Genomic DNA, 13,390 nt, shown 5'->3' with positions numbered 1-13,390 from the left:
GCATCAGTATGGCAAGGCTTCTGGTTCCCTGCTTCCCAGAAAATCATTAGATGCCATTGTAGCTCACTCTATTATTGTAGGATTTTGCTGTCAACTGGGTAGGAAAAAGGAAGGGAAAAAGCTCAGAGCCACCTACTGTTTCTCTAATTTTCATCAGTTGATCCCTGGTACCAAATGCTTCTGACTGAATGAATCTGAGATCTGCAGAGCCAGGACATTCCAAACGTAGGCCCCATTTTTAATAGTTTAATGAAATGCATAACTTCTGCTCTGTTGCAATAAACACTTAATGCACAGCTACTTTCTAAGGCTCCTGTTGTTAGGGATGATTACAACAGAAGAATTAAAGGAGATGACATTTTAAATGCTCTGGTAGTCCCTCACCTAGTCCACACCTTACACTAAAGGACAGATGGAGCTAAAATCTAGGTGTAAGAGTCATAGCTTTGTGACTTTCTGTCTATACACTGGCTATCTGCTCTGCTGGCCTTTGTGCCACACACTCCAAAATCAAATCAAGGCACTGCTTTGACCACAAGCCCCAGCAGGTTTGTGGCACACTATCTGAGTCCCCTAGTGCTGATTCATGGTCAATGTGCTTCATTTGCTGCCTGGATGTATCCTCAGACAGGGTGAGGAAGGACTGAGATCTACTTTATGCCAGCTTGCATTTTGCTGTAAGAGTAATCCCAGTGAAATGGGAGCAATAAGAGATTATGAATGCCAGGTATGATGGATGGACCCTTGAGAAGGAGAAGAAAAGGCATCAGCACCAGTGCCACGGAGAAGATATCCATAGCACTCTAATCCAAATGGCAGAATTTAGTCCGCATACAGGTCCTTTATAAAGCTTTGGAGGAGTTAGTATTTAATTAACAAGTCGTTAAAAGGTTTGGCTAGCTGTTTTAGAAGTGTAATGAGCTGAAACAAAATCACCCAATAAGCAATAAAAACAAACCTTAGGTATATAGAGAGAAATATTTAAAGACAAAGGTTAAAAGCAACAGTTCTGTCCCTACCTCTACTAAAACTAGAATTGAAATGAAGTTAAAATTGTAAAACTATTTCTGAGATCACAAATAAAAAATGTCTGACGTGCGGATTTAGCAGCACTGAGAATTATGGTTTGGGCATGTAAGGAAGACAGAGAAGAGAAAAGGGATGAAAGGTAACCATGAACATCAAAGACTATGACCTGTGATTAAAAGAAGCTTTAAAGCTAGCAGACAAATGTGACTTGTTAGGGTAATAACAGATCAAATTTTTCTTACACCTGCACTTTTATAAAGACTTTCTACAGCACAGCAATGTCATCTTAAAACCTCACGTTTCATGTCCCAAGCAATCTGCTTTAAAGCCCTAAGAAGAGCTTTAATGATGAGCAGTCTTTCATAAGAAAGAATAAAGTACATATTTTACAGCTTCCATAAAGTCATTGTGCTATAGTTTTTCTTGATGCAAATTGGAAAGTTTAGGTATCCACATGAAATGCACCAAAAGTCAGATGAAAGCTGCCTGTTCAGACAGAAAGCCAAAGAACACATCAACATTAGACATGCTTAAAAAATAATAAATTTATATTTACCTTAAATTATAAATGGCCCACATCATAGTAAATACAAACATTTTCCTGTTTCTTTATCATCTCCTCTCTCCTGTTTCACTGTGTTTTTCCAGATTATTCTGTTCCATGAAGCAGGGAATCATCTGCATTATACATCTGCATGCAATGCCTTCCTTCTGTTTTTCAGTAATGCTCCTTTCAGTGGAGTCTTGAGCGTGCTGCTTTTGGCTGCAATAGAGTCAGTTTTGCTCTCAGTAGTGACTATGGGACTACTTTGGATTTGTGCTGAAGACAGTGGTGATGATAGAAGAGATGTTTTTGTTGTTGCTGAGCAGACCTAGTGAGGAGCCAAGGCCTTTTCTGCCTCTTGCAGCCCCAGCAGTGAGGAGGCTGGGGAATGCAGGGGCTGGGAGGGGGCACAGCCAGGACAGCTGGCCCCAGCTGACCCCAGGGGTGTCCCACACCACATGGAGCCATGCTCAGCACAGAAAGGCTTTTACCTTCCCAAGTAACCCTGACACTGATGGAGCCCTGCTTTCCTGGGCATGCCTGAACACCTGCTAGTTCCTTGTTTTGCCTTACCTGTTACTCTGTCTTTATCTCAACCCATGAGTTTTCTCACTTCTACTATTTCTACAAGACTACAGTGACTCCTTCTTATGATGAGAAGTTACTCTGTTATTTTGTTTTTAAAAAATGTCTTTAAATATTTATTCAAAGTGGCTTAAAAAAATCTGCAACATATTTTTAATCAAACACTGCAAGTTAACATTGTTTTCCATATTATGTTTTTGAATGTGCAATTTTTGAATGTGCAAATTTATAACTCATTTTGTAGCTATGCTAGTGATGTAATTAATGAATTACATTTCTCTGGAGAAAATGCAATATGCAAAGCATAAAACTTAAGTAAAGGCCTTAAGCAGATAATTGAAGGGTCTTTATTTTTCTGTGTACATAAAACTTACCTGATTCTAAATACAGACTCTAAGTCTGTTTGAAATGGAGCCTAAAGAATCATTAGAGCCTGGTCACCACCAGATGTGCTGCTTTAAGGACCAACAGAACCCCTGGAAGCCCATGGAGTTCCCTCCTTGCACGATCTGTGTCCAGCATTTTGCCACATTATTCTCTCAGCACACACAGAACTGAGCACACAATTATTGCCTCTGCTGTGCCTGTGGCTTTGTTCCCCTTCAGCTCATCAGCCTGCAGAGTTCCAGAGCTTCAGATGAGAGATTTCGAAGGCCTCCCCTCCTTTATACAACAGCAGACACCTGCTACAGAGCTCCCTCATTTCCATTTCATGCTACACCAAATTGATTGCCACAAACAGCACATACTAAGATTAGGGGACAATGTTATTCTTACAATCTTATGGTGACAGTGACTAATAGAAAAAAACACAAGAAACATTATAGGTAAGACAGCTCTGTTCATGGTCCTCAAGGCGCTTCAGGACAAAACATTAAAAATAAAGTTCTAAAGATCAAAAATTAGAAGAGATTATGAAGTTGCTTCACCAAGGGAGGTGAAAGTTTCAACATTTTTCTTCTTTCTTTGTGTGAAGTCAGTACATAGAAATTCCATGTCTGTGAATTATTTTTTTAAGAATTTCCTTTTAATTTGATAGTACTAACTTTAAAAAGTAGTCTTACTAGAGCTTTTCTGCTTTCTCCTTCTGCTTACAGCATTAATTTTTTTTTTCCAGAAGCGATTTTTAACTTTGCTTCAGAAAATATTTTCTCCCTGTCAATTGCATTTTCATCAAATGAAAGTGTTAAAAATCAAGTTTAGATTCAAGGCTGCTGACAACTGGGAAAAAATTCCATTATAGGACACCTGCCAATGTAGAAGAAGACAATAAAACTTGAATTGTCCATTCTTATTCTCTCCAAATTCTATAGGTTAGGCTGAGGCACAGAATGAATTAAAATAGAACAATTAAACCCTTCTATTTAAGTCCCCAAAAAAGAGACAGTAGACCTGTTACCATAACATTTGCAGATTAATAGTACAATAATTCCTACCAAAAACCTCCCATCTCTTGGTATCTCAGGGAATATCTCTTTTGCCAGCTCACTAGACCCAGACCTTTAATGCCATTTCACTACTGGCTGATGTTCAGTCATTTAGCACAGGAAGATGAACAAACCTATTGCAAACCTGTCACGTGTGCTGTGTCTCTTCAGGTGTACAGTTTCATCCATCAGCTCAAATTTAAAATCTGCAGACTGCTTTCAGTACAGTAATCAAGAAACTGAAGGCAAAATATAAAAAGCATCATCTCATGCCACTACTATTTCACAATATCCAGAAGGGCTAAAATTCTACTTAAAAGACATCTGTCAATTTTCAAAACACATTGTTTAGAGAAGGTGCAGGAGCAGCAGCAGAACTGGCAGTAGCACCACAAAGCAGAACTGCCAGCCCTGCTTAGCTGCACTTCAGAGCATCCTCAGAACCAAGACAAAGAGCTCTCCAGCTGATCTCAGGATCCCCTCCATACCTACCACATTAAAAAACACAGTAAGTTTTCTGTATCACTTAACCTTAGGATTCTACCAAGTTGGATAAACATTATGCAAACACTGTAGATTTACAGCATATGTTCATAGAAGGTTAAGCCCTATTGAGAAGTACATATTTAGTTTTGTATACACAATTACAGAATAGGTACTCTAAGCACTAAATTACATTGCATACTAAGTAGGGAGACTAGTTCTTCCTGTAGAGTAAACAGTTTTTATTCTGTGCTAGAGAAAAACATAAAAGGAAAATAAATGTTTAACAGACAGTTCTACTGAAATCATTCAGTGACAAAAAAACAAAATACAAAAAAATATGGCAATGCTTCAGGTATACTGAAATTAGTTCTAACAGGAGGCAATTCTCAGAAAAAAAAAAATCTCAGGATATTTTTGGAATCTTTGTTACCCTATAACTAAAACTGTAGCAATTGTATATGTTGGCTACACATATCCTGTCAGCCTTTCAAGCGTAGCCCAATCCTCACCAACACGTTTCCTAAAGCTCAGGCTGCCCTCTTGCTTTTCCCTGCTATATCAGAGGGGAGCAGGGCAGAGGTTTGAAAGATTCCCTGGGGGTTTTGAGCACAAGGATGTGCCCCTACCCTCTTGCAGCTGCAGGACTGAAGGCTTGAATTTCTGCTCACTTTTGCCCACTGCAGGAGAGAGAACAAATCTTATTGACCATTAGAAACCTTCATCTATCCCCCCTCCTGCAAATGAAAGGGGATGTTGTTATGGAAGACCTCCAAAACTGCACTAGTAAAGAAAGGAGATGTGAGACAGCAAGCAGGACACAGGCAGATGAAAATTTGGTGCTAGGAACCACAGTAATATTTATTTCTAACTGGCAATTTTTCTCTTCCAGCTAGTATGCACCGAGGTTTAAAAAAAAAAAAAGGATTTTTGATATCTTGAATAGTAAATATCATCTACTGAAAGAACTGAAATACAATTTCTGCTACAAATTACTCACTAGGCTACTGATAGCTAGTGATTGCCCTCAGCCTGTGTACCTATGGAAAGATAGGCAGGCAGGTACTAATAACTCCTCCTTCTCCTTCACCCTCTTTACTTTTCCATATTTTTCACAGGTTTCTCCTTTTCTCTCTCATGTTCCTTTCACAGCCCCAAGTCAAAGGTAAACCAGATAATGTTTGAGTTAGATATTGGTCTCCATTTGGTTAAATTTACTTGGAAATCAAGCAAAGCAAGTATGACCCACTTAAGTCACTGCTGTTGAACTATGACTTAACAATGGACAAGCATAAGAGCAAAGAATATTTACTTAAAATGAAGCAATCCCTGTAGAGTTTTGTCCTTCTGGCAATAAGGAGGGTGTATACCTGGGTAGGACAATGAGCACTTAACAAAAAAACAAACACAAAAATGATCACTCTAAGAAATATTTAGCAAGCTCCCACTGAGAATACTTGTCCACCAAGAAATGCACACATCCTTTCTGATGCAAGGATCACATTCTTTTTGCTTTCATTCCAGCCACAAGTCACACATCCAGCTCCAGTTTAGCTCTCCCTGAAGAAAATGCACATATAATTGATGCGTTTTTCCCCTTGCTGCCCCTTCTCAGGTGCCCTTCACAGAGGTGCAAGCCCCTCTGCCAGTCTGGGATAGTCAGCAGGGTAAAATCACTCAGGTGAGAATATTAGAGGACAAGGCACATGGCATTTGTGGGAAGAATTCAGTTACTAACACTTTGAAGGATGCACAAAATATTAACAGTAAGCAAGCATGACAAGCATGACAGTGAGCAGAAGGGAAGCCAAGTGTGTAGCCTTGACTGAAAATTCCAACAGTGGCAGGGAGGGGATTTAGGGCTGCTCCTTCAGTTAACTGGGCCCTACTGATGCCAAATTCATATCCCTGAGTGGGCACTGTGTATAGCACCAGAGTCAGGTTGTGTTCTCTGCCAGAGAAAAGACAATGAAACCATGGGCTAATAACCTGGGGCTCATTAATGTTTCTGTAGTAGCTGGAATATATCAGGACAGCTTGAAGCAGCACCCTCCCTGCTCTGCCTGCTCCCAGGGTGACAGCCCAGGATTATGCTCAATTACTTTAAGTCTTTGTTATACAGCAAATGGAAAGGATGGAAACTAAAGCTGCACTCCAATTGAATATAAAAGTAATTCCAATTTATTAAATTATTGCAGACCACACAGTTCTTGTGGAGCTACTTCTGAAGAGTATGTCTTACTAAATCTCTTAAAATATATTGACTTTGCCAGCTTTAGCCCACATGGCAGCTCCTCCATTCAGTAACCAAACTGTTTCATGTAGAGATTAACCCAGTGATCCCACACTTGAAAGAGATCGCTGCAGGACTTCATTCATATTCTAATACCACCATTCTGTTGGGAAAGGCTAATTAATCCACAGTAATAGCACGGTGATGGAACCTGAAGGAACTGCTGAAAGGTGGCTCTGCTAAGGTGCTTCAGTCAAACAAGCAAATTTTATCTATGTGCTATAAATAAGTATCGTATAGGACCAACAAAATTATGGGAAATAGAGGACTAAATCATTAGTTGGATATTATATTCATAACTGGCTGCTAAATATGCCCTTTCTGACATGGTGTTTGTGTTATAACATTGATCTCTGTGTAAGAGGCAACAGTCTGCAAGAGCTAACTAGGATTTTTTTTATGGTAAAATAAATTGATGAAGAATATTTTCCTTACCTTATCCTTGGAATTCAAAAGATTCTTTAAAAAACTTTCCAAATTTCAAGAGCTGTTTCAAGAGAATGCAGTCCTCATACGAGATTTTTAGTTTACAACTCTACAAAGAAATATGCAAGTTCTGAGTGAATGCAGTTGTAAATTTGCTCTTTGAATCCAAGTAGAAGTGCATAATTGTTGGAACTATTTGTTATACACTTTTTGGGAAATACAATTTAAAATGCATGCACATATGCTTAAATTCCTAGCACCACACATCTGGGCCACAAACTCGGAGAGAATTACTAAGGTACCTAATTTTGTAAAAATGAGCAATCTCAGCAAATACAAATTTCCATCTGAAAGATAATTAGTCTTAATTAGTAGACCTAATGAAATACAAAACATTTACCTTAATAATCTTAATACTTTAAAATTGATTCTGACTGCTTTTATCTGCCATTTTTTTATCCTTGATAGTAACCAGAATAGATTTCAGTTCATATTTTCCTTACACCACTCCCTTGCTAGCATAACACAGAGAATTAGATCCAAAAGTTCTGTTTAGACCATGTCTTCTAAACAACCAATTTCTGTACAGTTCAGAGCACTGTCAGGGAGCTCAATGTCTCCAAGTATTACTGGAAAGAGAGATATTGTCAGGACACAGTTTATGTGCCCTGGGTGAAACAGAGAGAGTTACTCCCAGGTGGTAAGCACCCAAGCACCTTGGGCATTCACTAGTACAGAACTTATTAAACTTCATTTCTCACAGTCAGACTCCTCACTTCCCTTAGAAGTCAGACACGTTAGGGGGCTAAGAGTACACACTCAGGCACTGGAAGTGCACCTGAACATTCTCCCCTTTCTGGGCTTGTGAACAGCTAGGAAAATATCTTCAAATGTTTTCCTGAGTTTAAAAAGACCATTTACAATTTTATTCTGTGGTGACTAATCAAATATTTACATATAGTTCATTAGAATTAAGCAATACCATGTCTCTCTAAAATTGCCCTCAAGAGAACCAGCACAAATATCTTTACACCCCGACTCCTTGACGAGAGCTGCTGCAAACACCTGCGTCAGAACCTGCGCCACCACTTTCCACGAGTGAGAAGTGTTTGGCAGAGAAACAGGCTACCTAAAGGTCACTTCACCTCTCCTCACCTCTCTCACATCCACATCCCGGTCCAAGAGAGCTGCAGTTTAAGAGCTTCAAGCTCAGCCTGCAAATGAAATTCTGTGTAAAAGTCAGAAGATGAGGACGAATGGGAGGGAGGCTGCAGAGCCCGTTTGCCAAGGCAGTGACTTTCACAGAGCCCTGAGCAAGCACACACAGCTTTGCAGTGGCCCCACACTGCTGTCTCTACTTGAGCAGAAATCATTTGGCTGTCTGAAATAACGGCACAAACCAGAAGAAACGGTTTTCTGTGCATAATTTGAGTTCAGCCATTCTTCCTTGCAGCAGATCAGACTCAGAGATGATACCAGCTCACTCTTGCATGTGAAAAGCTGTGGGGATGATCAGGTGCAGCAGTTATTCAACTGAAGAATGATGTGGAGCCCAAAAACACAAAGGGATTGTGAGGTGCAATAGGGAATAGGAAATGGTATTCCAAGAACCAAAGAAAACGGCAGTTGGGAATGACACTGTGCACCTGCTAAAAGCTGGAGAAGATTTGACTTTGCCCTGGAAAATAATTAAGATTATTGCATTCTAATAGGTGAATAAAGTGAGACCAGGAAGTGGAAACTGCTGATAAGGCTGTAGAAAAAAATCTCACCCAAATCTTGTCCCCCTGTAGAATGCCCCAGATCAGCCAAGCCAAGTTCATAAAATTAGGGAATAATAAATAAATGCCTCAATAAACAGATAATTGCCTTGTTCCTGTTCTGAGACAATGCACTGAGCCACACTGTCTTGAAAACAACATTTAAATAATCCTTCTAGAAACCCCAAATATAAACAAATACTATTTATCTCTTCTCCAAAGCAGGAAATTGAAGTAATGAGATTAAAATATTTTTCCAAAGCTACAATTCAAGCCATTTGCAAATAGGATTAGATCTCAAGATCCTAGACCAGCCTTCTGCACACTAGAATATATGAACTCTTTATTAAGCTTTAGGGAACACTTTCTTAAAATAAGAAAAAAAAATCTCTTTGCCTAAATCTGTGTGTTAGACTGTAAATGTAGTAGTAAGAACAGTGCAGTTTACTGATTAGGAAAGGATTACATGTTGATAAAAAAAAACCTGATCAGATGGCTGCATACACTGTAGAGCAAAGAAACACTTCACACAAATGAGAGTGCAGGGCAGGTGCACAGATTATTCTGCAGAGCACCAGATGCAGCAGTTGGTTACACCCATGCTTCGCATCTGTGGGTAATCTTAAAACAGTACTGAGGGGATTTTTTACCTTTCAGTCTTTCTTGATTTTTAGTTCTGATTCATTGTAATCCAGACATTAATATAAGTTACAGGGAGAAAATGAGAAAAAAGAGATGCTTATCAGGGTGTTCTGAAGCTTAATTAATATTTGCAAAGCTCTTTGAACTTCTTTGATGAAAGAAGCCATAGAGGGCAAAGTGTTATCTTATTATTATTTTTTATTATTATTACTAATTAGTTTTCTATTGAATTCACTGTGTCAATATATGGATTGTTGAACCCACTTGCTTCACCAATTGTTGCACTGTGCTCTTTACAAGCTTCATTGTGGTGATTGAGAACATTGAAGAGGAAATAAAACAGAAAATAAATAAAGTCTACTTACAAGTTACAGACCCAAGTTTGAAACAAGCATTTTCTCCACTGATCTGGAAGAAGTTGTTGCTACAGCAATGATTGCATTTGATTACACTGATTATTTCCTTAGGTACTGGACTGTCCCTTTAAACACTGAGCTTCTGATGTTTGGGAATAATCTGCCAAAAAAAAAAGAAAAAAAAGAAAAAGAAAACCCAAACATGACTTAGGAAGTTTAGTTCTGTGTTGTAGTTATTAATTGCCCTGTGTCCTGCCCATGACACACTCCCCTGGGAGCAGGTTTGGTGCTGCCCATGGGGGCCTCCAGGGCACAATTGGAGCTGTGGTCACAGGAGGGCCCAGAGCAGCTCTGCAGGGGGACCAGCAGCCCTGACATCCCTCTGCCCAGCCCGGGGCAACTCCCTGGGGCCCATTCCCTGCCTGGATGGAAAGTGCTACCTGGCCTCCTCCACAAGGACCAGAGGCATATGAGCAATACAGGGTTTTTCCACTAATGACCATCTAAATCCCCAAACAACAGATTAATCATTGAAAAGAAAACCCATATCTAGAATTCATTTGTAAATCACTCATCTTTGACTTCATATTTAAAAGTTAAGGCTACTTGTTTCGGTGTCCACGTACTCAATTTTTAACACTTCTATTCTGTAAAGAGAGGAATGTTAATTAAAAATCTTAATTTAAAATTTCCCCCAATTATTTCTCTTTTTCATTGAAAACAGTAACCAATCTCATCACAGCTAAGCTCATTTTGAAGTCTCTGGGAAATAAATACTTTTAGCTCAGTGCTATTTTATGTACTTGCATTAACTACAGATAGTTAATGCAATACAGAAATTAGTATGCTTATTTATAATTGTATTTTTTTAAAATATTAATTACTGCTTTGTGTTGCTGCTGAAATTAAAGTACTGGTTGTCACCTTATGTAAATCTACATTGTTGCAGTGGAAGTTTATCTTCCAGCACCTGAGAATCAGGTTTCTGCATACCAAATTCCAAATCTTTTAGCTGTGTGTGACTCACTAGCAAGAAAAAGCTTCTCCCTCCTGTGCACAGGGGTATTCAAAGGCTGCATTTCCATTTAGAAAAACCATGGTTATACACTTTAGGAAGTGTGCATTGATTTATTTCCTCAGCCAAGGGTAGAGAGGAGCACAGACTATAGGAAAAAACTGCTTTTTCAAGGGTCCCCAGAGCGGCCTCTCTTGTGCCAATCACTCACTTTTATCAGTCACTATTCCCACAGCCATTTCTGTACACAGGACAGTTTTCCAGCTGGACACCAAGCTTGACTCCATTGCACAGATTTGTTTATAGCTCACACTTCTCCCCTTTCCCCTCCCCGTATTTATGCCAGGAACAAGCGGCATTATTTTTCTCTTTGTGAGGACATCATTTAGCTTTCACTCAGCCTTTAACAAGGTTATACACCCATTAAGAATTAAGCATGTTTTGCCACCAACAGATTTGACCACTGGAACATACTCATTTTTTAATTTAATGCTGTTTTAAAAAAGGAAGGCAAAGCTAAAATCATTATTATGAAAATGAGACTAGCATTTGGAAAGAAAAGACAGGCAATTTCACAGCAAACAAAGAGATCCGTAATAACACATCTCTATAGTCAGCCAAATGCTTTGATTATTTTTTTAAGCAGTCATTTTCTTTTATTCGTAAATTTGGGATTATAATGAAAGTTGGCAATTGAGTAGGTTACAATTTTAAAAAGATCTGCCAATAGGAATGGCAGGGAGAGAACTGAAAGCTACTATGCGAAATGAATAAACACTGAGAATATATAGTATGTTTTACTCTTTGGAAGTTTGCATAAAGCTTGGAAGCCATGGGAATAGCTGTCATTGCAGGCTGGAGAGCTGTGTGGGGATGTCCAAGCTGCTCTGGCCCCAGAGCTGGAGTGCAGAGCCCCGTACAGAGCCCGATCCTGCAGTGCCCTGCCTCCCTCAGCAGAACTGGCACTGGCAGCTCATCCCTCCATGGGCTGCTTCTCTCAGACGCTGGGATGCGCTCACACACAGCTCACACTTTGCACTGCTACCTCAGAAGCGCCTGCACAGCATCTGCATTGCATTACAGACACGGCAAGGGGGTTAAGTGTGCTGTGCCTTGTTCACACTGATTTCCTAACTCTGACTTCCTTGATTTCCAAGGAAAGTCCATTAGGACCCATCTCATTTGTTTCTTCCCATTGACTACCAAAGGTGCTAAATCATTCTATAAAATGTTTCCCAGTTTATTACCTAGCTTGTTTTATGACTGCAATAATTGCTAGACTTAGTTCTTTAATCTTCAACACATCATCTCAATGAATTCACTTTATAAGATACATTGAGGGCTGAACTGCTTTTGTATTGAAAAACCCTGAAAGCTATCTGACTAGACTTGAAATATCAAATCTTAGGACATAATTTCAGATACCATAATGATAGCCACACCATTCAAGAATATATCCCATCAGAATATTTTCATTCTCTAAATGAAGGATGAGAGCAAACACATCTTAATTAACTACTTGATTGTGTCTCTATAGGTCTCATTGCTTTGAGGCCTAAAGCTAGCATTTCTAGCAGTTAAAAATGTGGGCAAACAAGATTCTTGAGGCTGCTGTTGCTTTTAATCCCTGAAAGCTGGATGGTGCAATCCTCAAAGATCCTTACCAAATGGAAATACTGTACTTACAACTTGAAAAATTTTTCACCACAGTGCAGATTTCTGGCTCCTGACCAAGAAACATTCCCTTCTCCTCAGCCTGCTTCTCAAACCCTGTAGCTGTTCTTAGCAACTGATGATATCATCTGACCTTTCCCTCTATTCTCACTCTCTGAGGGTATGTTCATATTTGGGATTAAATATACTATTGAACTGGAGCTGATATTTAATTCCGAAATATTAATCCTGAAAGAAGAGAATGTGTATTGACTGGCCCAAAATGGATGACATGTCACTAGGCCATCTTATACATAGAAAGCATCAAAATAAATACACAGGAGGTCAATTGCTCTGATTCAAATAATAAAATCCTCTACTTCATCTACTTGGGTTTTTTTCAAAGATGTTTAGTATTATATACAGGAATAATATTTAATGTCATGGAATTTCGTACTGCTTAATTATTTTGCTGAAATTCTTGTAAAGTTAGAGCTTAGTGTTCCCAACAATGCAAGACACTGACACAGGAGTGACCCCTCAGGATTAAGGCAGTTGCCTGCACAGTCTGCCCTGTCTCGAAAGGTGCTCAGTTACTGTTGCCAGAGGAAATTTTAAAACCAGAATAGAATTACAGGTTACCTTTCTAGACTGTCTCCCCAGTTTCAGACTTTGCTTTTCAGAGACTAGCTCAGGCAGAAGTGATGTGTGCACATTTAAGAGCTAGCTGACTTGCTGTATATAGTACAGCATATGCACTTTAGTCTTGCTGCTGTTTGCTACATTGCTATTGAAATTACTGTAAGGCTTTCTTTCTCACTGATATCAGATACTGCCACTTTTGCAATTACTAACAAAATACTGGATGGAATGAGTATAAACATGTTACTTTCCCCTCCAATTCCTGCATTTTAAAGGCTTTGAAAGAAATTTGAGCTTAGCAATAAAAGCTAGCACAAAAGAAAATGAAAGAACTTAATTGTGGAAACTTACTTGGAATTTTTTTTTCACTTTCAAAGATACATTTGTACTTCCTCCATATTTAGACACTCAGTAAACTCAAATTATTTCATTGCTCTGTGAACATTGTTGGTAATTTTGATTACATCAAATATTGGCTGCCTTGGCCAAATGAATTTTTTTCACTGTGTTTTTTTAATTCAAGTAATTGAAATGC

General features: G+C 39.0%; 1 long non-coding RNA gene across 5 annotated transcripts in view; it reads right to left on the bottom strand.

The window, feature by feature from the left end:
• LOC134423012 (uncharacterized) overlaps window positions 1–13,390 on the bottom strand; it is an 86,054-nt gene that overhangs the window by 15,765 nt on the left and 56,899 nt on the right. For all 5 annotated transcript variants that reach the window (XR_010028982.1, XR_010028981.1, XR_010028983.1 and 2 more), the window contains exons 7-8: window positions 9,555–9,705; window positions 6,797–6,896 (exon numbers count right to left, since the gene is read on the bottom strand). This is a non-coding gene — a long non-coding RNA (uncharacterized LOC134423012). The remainder of the gene's footprint in view (window positions 1–6,796; window positions 6,897–9,554; window positions 9,706–13,390) is intronic.

Source organism: Melospiza melodia, chromosome 11 (genome assembly GCF_035770615.1).
Source record: "Melospiza melodia melodia isolate bMelMel2 chromosome 11, bMelMel2.pri, whole genome shotgun sequence".
In the NCBI taxonomy this organism is placed as follows: Eukaryota; Metazoa; Chordata; class Aves; order Passeriformes; family Passerellidae; genus Melospiza; species Melospiza melodia.
The sequence above is the reverse complement of the archived record's forward strand: the minus strand, read 5'-3'. Positions and strand labels throughout refer to the sequence as shown.